Source organism: Culex quinquefasciatus, chromosome 2, assembly GCF_015732765.1.
Source record: "Culex quinquefasciatus strain JHB chromosome 2, VPISU_Cqui_1.0_pri_paternal, whole genome shotgun sequence".
NCBI lineage: Eukaryota > Metazoa > Arthropoda > Insecta > Diptera > Culicidae > Culex > Culex quinquefasciatus.
Genome location: NC_051862.1, coordinates 219008935 through 219018253, shown reverse-complemented (window position 1 = coordinate 219018253; position 9319 = coordinate 219008935). Strand labels below are relative to the sequence as shown.

The 9319-nt window shown below is 33.0% G+C and overlaps 2 non-coding genes across 2 annotated transcripts; one reads left to right on the top strand and one right to left on the bottom strand.

Moving 5' to 3' along the window:
• Positions 1–6582: 6582 nt before the first annotated feature.
• On the bottom strand, positions 6583–6654 carry Trnap-ugg. The gene has a single exon. It is a non-coding gene; the product is annotated as a tRNA-Pro (tRNA).
• Positions 6655–6821: 167 nt separating this feature from the next.
• Positions 6822–6893, top strand: Trnap-cgg. Its single transcript has one exon. It is a non-coding gene; the product is annotated as a tRNA-Pro (tRNA).
• Positions 6894–9319: the final 2426 nt, after the last annotated feature.

The window sequence follows — 9319 nt, the reverse complement described above, 5'->3', positions numbered from 1 at the left end:
AGTTTCTTGCCAAACTTTCAACTTTTAAAAGAATTTTTTTTCACAAAACCCTTTATGAATTTTAACATTTATAACAGTTATGCCACCACCGATTTTTTTAAATATCATCAATATTTTTAAAACTTATCTGTCCTCTAAGGATGGTTGTCTTTTTCCGATCGGTTGTCCCAAATTTGATCAAATATGCAAAAAATAACTCTATCCAATGTATTTGGATTTTACAATTTTTTTTATTGATAATTTTAATTTTCAGCAAAAAAAAAAAAAAGCAGGTGACAAAAACTTTTAAAAATATTTGTACCAGCCTTATTTTATTTTAAATGCATTTTTAAGCAATTGACAGTCTTAAATGACCAAAATAAGTATTTTAAAACCGCTTGCCAGGAAGAGATTTTTCAGCAGTTTGGACTTTTACGGATAATAATTATCCAAAAACTGAATTTACAAATTTAAATAAACACCCACTTTTTTAATGAATATATGATCTTGACATTAATTTGCCTATAAAATTTTAACATCCATATAAATGATTGAAAATTATGTTTCAGACACGAAAAATAACAGTATAAATAAAAAATTAAGTCCAACATTCAAGACGGCAATGGCTTACAAAATATTATTTTAAATTGAACTAAATTTCTTGATGATTTTATTTTCCATTTCACTTGCAACGTATATTAAAAATATTTCAAATTGAGTCCAAAAATACTAAATTTCAATATTCATGCAAGAATTGAACATGGATGAGTTAAAATCATATGCAAACGGTGATTAATAGATTACTTTCTGTTTCAAGCTTTGAAAACTGTTTCGATTGATTTCCCCAAAAGAAAGATTTTAGCCAAATGTATAATAAAACAATTTTGCAAGAAAAAGTAACAATCAAGCAAAGTTATGCTTGACAAAATAAAATCAATGATAACTCAGAATTAAAAAAAAAATTGGCATTGCCAGATCTTTGAACAGTGAACTGAAAATATAAAACTCTGTATTTTTTCAAACTAGGCTAATTCACCTAGGGGTAATTCTCTACCAACTCACACGAAATCGGGAAAAGTTGCCCCGACCCCTCTTCGATTTGCGTGAAACTTTGTCCTAAGGGGTAACTTTTGTCCCTGATCACGAATCCGAGGTCCGTTTTTTGATATCTCGTGACGGAGGGCGGTACGACCCCTTCCATTTTTGAACATGCGAAAAAGAGGTGTTTTTCAATAATTTGCAGCCTGAAACGGTGATGAGATAGAAATTTGGTGTCAAAGGGACTTTTATGTAAAATTAGACGCCCGATTTGATGGCGTACTCAGAATTCCGAAAAACGTATTTTCATCGAAAAACACTAAAAAGTTTTAAAAATTCTCCCATTTTCCGTTACTCGACTGTAAAATTTTGGAACATGTCATTTTATGGGAAATTTAATGTACTTTTCGAATCTACATTGTCCCAGAAGGGTCATTTTTCATTTAGAACAAAATTTTTCATTTTAAAATTTCGTGTTTTTCTAACTTTGCAGGGTTATTTTTAGAGTGTAACAATGTTCTACAAAGTTGTAGAGCAGACAATTACAAAAATTTGATATATAGACATAAGGGTTTGCTTATAAACATCACAAGTTATCGCGATTTTACGAAAAAAGTTTTGAAAAAGTTACTTTTTGCGTTTCTCTTTGTTTCGTCGTCCGTGTCTGTCGCGGGTGACCATGAACGGCCATGATCGATGACGACCAACTTTTTAAAACTTTTTTCGTAAAATCGTGATAACTTGTGATGTTTATAAGCAAAACCCTTATGTATATATATTAAAATTTTGTAATTGTCTGCTCTACAACTTTGTAGAACATTGTTACACTCTAAAAATAACCCTGCAAAGTTAGAAAAACACGAAATTTTAAAATGAAAAATTTTGTTCTAAATGAAAAATGACCCTTCTGGGACAATGTAGATTCGAAAAGTACATTAAATTTCCCATAAAATGACATGTTCCAAAATTTTACAGTCGAGTAACGGAAAATGGGAGAATTTTAAAACTTTTTAGTGTTTTTCGATGAAAATACGTTTTTTCGGAATTCTGAGTACGCCATCAAATCGGGCGTCTAATTTTACATAAAAGTCCCTTTGACACCAAATTTCTATCTCATCACCGTTTCAGGCTGCAAATTATTGAAAAACACCTCTTTCGCATGTTCAAAATGGAAGGGGTCGTACCGCCCCTCCGTCACGAGATATCAAAAAACGGACCTCGGATTCGTGATCAGGGACAAAAGTTACCCCTTAGGACAAAGTTTCACGCAAATCGAAGAGGGGTCGGGGCAACTGCTGTGTGAGTTGGCGGAGAATTACCCCTAGACATTTTATTCTATTTTTTTGGGAGAATGGTTTAATTTTCAAACTATTGGCATCAATGGTAGAGTTCATCAAATTTCACCATATTTTAAGAAAATGTTGTTGACAGAGATTGTAGATATTTTAAAATCGTAATTGCAAAAAGCATGTTCTACAATGTGTTTTCAACGTCTTAAAAAATATTGAAACCAGTTTAACATTTTTTTTATTATTAGATCTATAAAATTAAATATCAGAAATATAACACATCAATCAAGGAAAAATAACTGTGTTAAATGTCTTAATCAGGTTCGATACTAATTTCCACCCACTTCACATTACTCCCCAACCACTAATTCAAAGCTAATTCCAGCAGGCACCATATGTCACGACTGACTGTGTGTGGCCCACCTTTCATCGCCACCTTCAAGGCGCGCTCACACACACATTCATTAGAGCTCGCCAACATCTCTCCTCACACCTGGAACTGAATCGCTTGCCCTTCCTGTCGCGTTTGTCGTTCAATCCATCACGACCTCCTCCTAAAACTGGCCCCCTCAGGCAGGCTGGGTGGAAATTCCACGTGCTCCAGCCTGCTTTGACCTGCGATTGGCTGAGGGGGAGAGGAAGTCGGGTCATAAATGTGACATTCAGCAGAATATTGCATCGCGCGACGCACAACAATGGCGTTTTCACACAGGAAAAGGGCCAATGATTTGTGGTTCCAGGGCCTGCTGCCATGTTTGATATGGCAGGCCTCCAGGACGTCACTGCTGAAGGGTGGGCAAGGGAGAGGGAGGGAGAGTTTGGGGGGCAATGCCAAACGGGTACGTGTGAGGTGAATTCGAAATTCAATATTATGTTGATGATTATGATTATTATTATACTGTATGTCCCCGCCTCCACTTCTTGCTCTGATCCTTATGCGTTTGTGTCACACTTTGATGCCCAAAGTGGGTTAGAAAAATGTAGCATTTGGATACACCATAAATTTTTTTTTAATTAGTGATAAGACTGTTGACAAAGAATCTTTTTCATGAAAACAATTGAATTAGAAATTTCAACTTTTTTAGATACTCATGAAAAAAGAAATTTTAAAATTTGGAATCTGTTTTTTCATGTTTTAAATTATCATTTTTTTATAATTAGCAATTAAACATTTTAAAACACTTAAAAAATGAAAAATTCATAAGAATGGTATAAACATTATTTAAAGTTCTTGTCTCCCCCCTCCCCCTCCAAAGCTGGTCCCTAAAAATCAGGGGGCAAAAAAATACATTTTTCTTTCAAAAAACTTCAAAATTTCAATGAAAATTGAAGTGCAATCAGCTGAAATCATTTTAAAATGCATTTCCCTGCGTTTGGAATCATTTTTTGAATGTTTGGGTTGATTTAAACATCTTTTGAATTTTTTAAAATTGTCGATGTCTAGTATCGCAAATGGTTTTTTTTTGCCCAATTTTTTTTTTATATCGTCAAATCTTACATTTTTTGAAAACTATTGTAAAACAACTGAACTAGTTTGAAAATGCATTTTAAAACACCTTTTCCATACAAATGAGGAAACTATGGCTTGCTATTTAAATATTTATATTTTTTTATTTTTTTGCCTTTTTTTGGTATTCGAAAGACCTTTCCAACGAGTCCAATAGTTTGAAGATCTGACAACCCTATCAAAAGTTATGCGCACTTAAGGGTTATTTATGCACTTTTTAGAGGCCAAATTTTTATATATTTCGATGAAAACGTTGTCCGGATCTATCATGCGACCTGTCGATGGATAGGTAATCAAAAGACCTTTCCAATGATTGCAGATCTGACAACCCTATCAAAAGTTATAAGCACATAAGTGCCCTGAATTATGGAGATCTGACTAACCAATCTGATGATATGAATAATGAATCAAGCTGATAGAACACTGAAAAGTCCGCCCTTTTGTATCTATTTTGGATAGCATTACCCTCTGAATGTAAGGAAGGCACCAACCACGTAACGTTTCAATAAAATATTGAAATTTTCAAAAACTACCCTTTTTTTTCGAAAATACTCAATAATACGGTATTTTGTGGAAATTTTAGTATTTTATTCAAAAAAATCTAAAACAGTTAACATGCAAGTAAAATTTATCACTTTTTTGTGAAAACTTGATCATTTAATTCCAAAAATACTAAAACAGTGAAAAAGCATAATTTGGTTGGATTAAATCAATTTGTTAGTTTGTTAGTTTGTTAGTTTGTTAGTTTGTTAGTTTGTTAGTTTGTTAGTTTGTTAGTTTGTTAGTTTGTTAGTTTGTTAGTTTGTTAGTTTGTTAGTTTGTTAGTTTGTTAGTTTGTTAGTTTGTTAGTTTGTTAGTTTGTTAGTTTGTTAGTTTGTTAGTTTGTAAGTTTGTTAGTTTGTTAGTTTGTTAGTTTGTTAGTTTGTTAGTTTGTTAGTTTGTTAGTTTGTTAGTTTATTAGTTTGTTAGTTTGTTAGTTTGTTAGTTTGTTAGTTTGTTAGTTTGTTAGTTTGTTAGTTTGTTAGTTTGTTAGTTTGTTAGTTTGTTAGTTTGTTAGTTTGTTAGTTTGTTAGTTTGTTAGTTTGTTAGTTTGTTAGTTTGTTAGTTTGTTAGTTTGTTAGTTTGTAAGTTTGTTAGTTTGTTAGTTTGTTAGTTTATTAGTTTGTTAGTTTGTTAGTTTGTTAGTTTGTTAGTTTGTTAGTTTGTTAGTTTGTTAGTTTGTTAGTTTGTTAGTTTGTTAGTTTGTTAGTTTGTTAGTTTGTTAGTTTGTTAGTTTGTTAGTTTGTTAGTTTGTTAGTTTGTTAGTTTGTTAGTTTGTTAGTTTGTTAGTTTGTTAGTTTGTTAGTTTGTTAGTTTGTTAGTTTGTTAGTTTGTTAGTTTGTTAGTTTGTTAGTTTGTTAGTTTGTTAGTTTGTTAGTTTGTTAGTTTGTTAGTTTGTTAGTTTGTTAGTTTGTTAGTTTGTTAGTTTGTTAGTTTGTTAGTTTGTTAGTTTGTTAGTTTGTTAGTTTGTTAGTTTGTTAGTTTGTTAGTTTGTTAGTTTGTTAGTTTGTTAGTTTGTTAGTTTGTTAGTTTGTTAGTTTGTTAGTTTGTTAGTTTGTTAGTTTGTTTGTTAGTTTGTTAGTTTGTTAGTTTGTTAGTTTGTTAGTTTGTTAGTTTTTTAGTTTGTTAGTTTGTTAGAATTTATTTTTGTCTGATTACCTCAAATCCTTCTACTTACAAACCCACCGTGACTCATGAAAGAGAAAGCACTAATGACGTCGTCGTCATCCACCGCACGCCGTGGCCAACACACCGGACATCAAGCTGTGGGAGAAGGTCACCTTTGGGGGGCACAGCTCCCGTCGTCTAACACCGGATCCAGATTGCATTCAAATGAGCCCCTAATGGAACTTCCGGGATTTGTTTTCCTTTCTCTGCTGTGTGTGTGTGTGACGATTTATGGTCCGCCGGGGTGGTGGCCACTCTAGGAATTCCGGGAAATCGACGCAGGATCTTTGCATTCCGATCACATTCCCGCCATCGTCGTCGGAATGCTTTTTTTTACCCCCCGACCGGCCACGTGTGGCCAGATTTGCTCCTGGAGGTCGTTCCGTACCGAGACACTCGAAAAGTGGGCTAATGTTATGTAATTCGATTCGTCACCGTGGAGGTGGTGGCGGCTTCTCTCTTTCTCCCGCGGGCGATGATAATCTTGTTAACCTAGAATCTAGTGATATTGAATAATTTATCGAGACATGCTGTGAGAATTCAACATATTTCAACTTCAAATCGGACGAAAGCAGCATAAATGCATGATTTGGAAAATTGAAGTGGTGTGGGAGAGGGGCAAAAGCAAAAAGCACACAGAAACAGTTGATTCATTCCAACTTTTCCTCCAAAAAAAAAAAAAAAAAAAACGAACCAACTAAATGCTGTTTCGAGTTGTGCCAGCGTAAAATTTCTCTCCTTATTTTTAAGACAAACTATAAAATTGAAGCACAAATTTCCCTACTTTGCTCAATTTTTCAATGAGGAACATACTCGTTCCCTCCCCCAAAACCCGCCAAACTTCATCAGGAAAGGAAAAACGATGCGGAAACAACTTTTCACAAGCCTTATACTTGAAATAAGTTTCGACTCTCTCTCTCTCTGTTCGCGTCGACAAGTTCTCAGAAGCAGCTCAGAAAACAGCTCTTTGAACTACTTTCCTGTTGCAACGACGACGACGCCGGTTCCTTAAAGTTACACAGGAGTGCAGGAGTTGTCAAGCAAAACAATAAAAAAAAGTTCGGGCTCAACCGGGATTTGAACCCGGGACCTCTCGCACCCAAAGCGAGAATCATACCCCTAGACCATTGAGCCACTGACGAGTTAAGTGCACAATAAAACGATTTTTGTTCGATTGTCTTTCACTTGTCTTCAACGTTGACTGCTTGGTTGACTGGTCGCAGCCAAGTCGTAAAAGTACGTATTCAAGCAAAGGAGGAGAGAGATATTTCGAGCCAATTGATTATTCGAGGTTGCTCACTGGCTCAATGGTCTAGGGGTATGATTTTCGCTTCGGGTGCGAGAGGTCCCGGGTTCAAATCCCGGTTGAGCCCTTTTTTGTTAGAACTGATTTTGATTTATATATTAGATTTTTAAATCCCTTGACTTGCGATAGTGAAAAAAAATCAATTTTAGGCACATTATTTATATTTTTAATACTTCATATTTATAAGAAAATAACTGATATGGAGGATTGACTTGTTTTCAATAGGTTGAAAATGGCACGGTCCATCCCGTTTTTGGCAACACGACTTTTCGATACAATTCCTCTAGTCAAAAAAGTCAGGCTAACGGCACTAACCTATTTTTTTCGATTGAAAATCAAACCATAACTTAACACAAAAGTGAACAATTAAATAATATACGTTATGCAACCAGTAATTTGTGAAAAAGTGCGGTTGCCGAAAATGACGATAAATGACGAAATATTTTCGAGTAGGGCTAACATAAGATTCCTTAAAATTTGTTGCAAAAGAACGTAACGGTGTGAAAAAATCTTAAAATTTAGAAAATTATATAAATTTTGGCTAGCTTTTATCACAATTTGCTGCAGTCTCCAAAAAAATTCATCACTTTAAGAAATTCTGGGCTTTTGTACTTCTAAGTTGGAGATGATTTGGTACTTGACAACAATTTTATTTTCTTTTGTAAGCTTTGAAACATCAATGTTTCAATTAAATGATCTAAGCTCTAAAACACTTAAAATTTCATTTTTTTTTTTCAAAACTCTTATTAGAGGTACAGCAAAACAATGTATCGACCTTTGTAAATTCAAAAAAATGTTTATTGTTTCAATCAGTTATCAAGAAAGTGCAAATAAATTATAGTACAGAAAAAACACCAATTAAAAGAGAATACACGACAATTCAGCTGGCTCTATGGTCTAGAGGTATGATTTTCGCTTAGGGTGTGAGAGGTCCCAGGATATCCCGGTTGAGCCCTTTTTTGCTGATTTCAACAGTCAATCGTATGAGAAATTCGCTACGTTATTGCAAATAGACTTTTTATCATGTTTTTCATTTTCATTTTTTATGAAACTTTGTCCATCGATTCTTTAGGTCCGAATTGGCTATTTTGAATCATTGTTTTTTTTTCATGCAAATCAAGGAACTGTTCTGTATTTTGAAAAAGTATTTTCTGATAGATTTGGTACCTTCGGCAAATTTTTAGGTTATGATAAGGACTATTTGGAAAAAAAAACAGGCATACGATACAGAATTACCAGTTTTTTTTAATGTATCGAAATTTACAAAAACAGCATAAGGAAATAATGTTTGGAAGTAAAATTTAATTTAGCACCAAAATGTATAAGTAAAATGCATCGTTTTTAAGCTTAAGCAATTTTTAGTTTAAAATTTTCAAAAAAAATTTCCGGTTTTTCTAAAATAGTGTCGTCCATTTCTGAAAAAAAAAAATATTTGAAATGCTAAGAATTTTTTTTTACAACTGTGAGGAATTGTGAGGAATGAATCAACAGCTAATAAAAATGTATTTGTTTATACCTTTTTCAAACATGACTAATTTTTATTTTTTTAAGGAAAATTTGTTCATTCCTAGAAGTTTTTGCATTCTTTTCAATATGACCAGTTCCTTGGAAAAAATATTGTTTCTTTTTGTTGTTTTTGCAATCTTTTAACGTGACCAGTTCTTTGAACATCGTTAAATATGATTTTTTTTAATTTCTAGGCGTTTTTGAATTATTGTCAACATAACTAGATCATTAAAAATATTAAGTTTAAAACAAATTGTTGGTTTTAAACATGTCTAGCTATTAAAAATTGGCTTTGAATAATGAATCTATGAATTCTTTGAAAATTAAAATAGTAGTTTATGCAACAAGTTGCAAAAAGAGGATTTTTTCAGCACGAGTCGTACATTTATCCAACGAGGTTCACCGAGTTGGATAAATACGACGAGTGCTGAAAAAAAAAAAACAAGTTTTGCAACGAGTTCCATACAACATTTTTTGCAATTCCGAAAAACAACCATTGAGTGAAATTTTAAGTCAAATTTTTATGTATTTGTCAATAAATCGTTTAAATCAAAACAATGTTGAAAAGTGTTACTTTTCGAAACAAGTGCTGAAAAGTTCAACTTTTCAGCACTCATTTGAGTGCTGAAAAGTAGAACTTATTTTGAAAAGTGTTGCTATTCGATTCTGTTATTTTTGGTACAGAAAAGTAGGCTATTTCGTCGTTCAAGAATGACAGGAAAAGTAAGTAGTTTCACGACGGAATTGCAAAAAAAATGTTTTCAAAACTAACGTCTGCTGTTTTTGCAATCCTGCGAAAAAGAGGTTTCGAATAATTCTCGGTAAAATTACCATATTCATTTTGCTTTCATTTACAATTGTTGACATTATTGATTCGATTTTTGATGAAAAAATAAATTAAATTGTGCAATTTTCTCAGCCTTTTGAAATGTTTTTCTACAGATTATTAAAATAACAACTTAAATTGTGGAGAAGGATGGATACTTT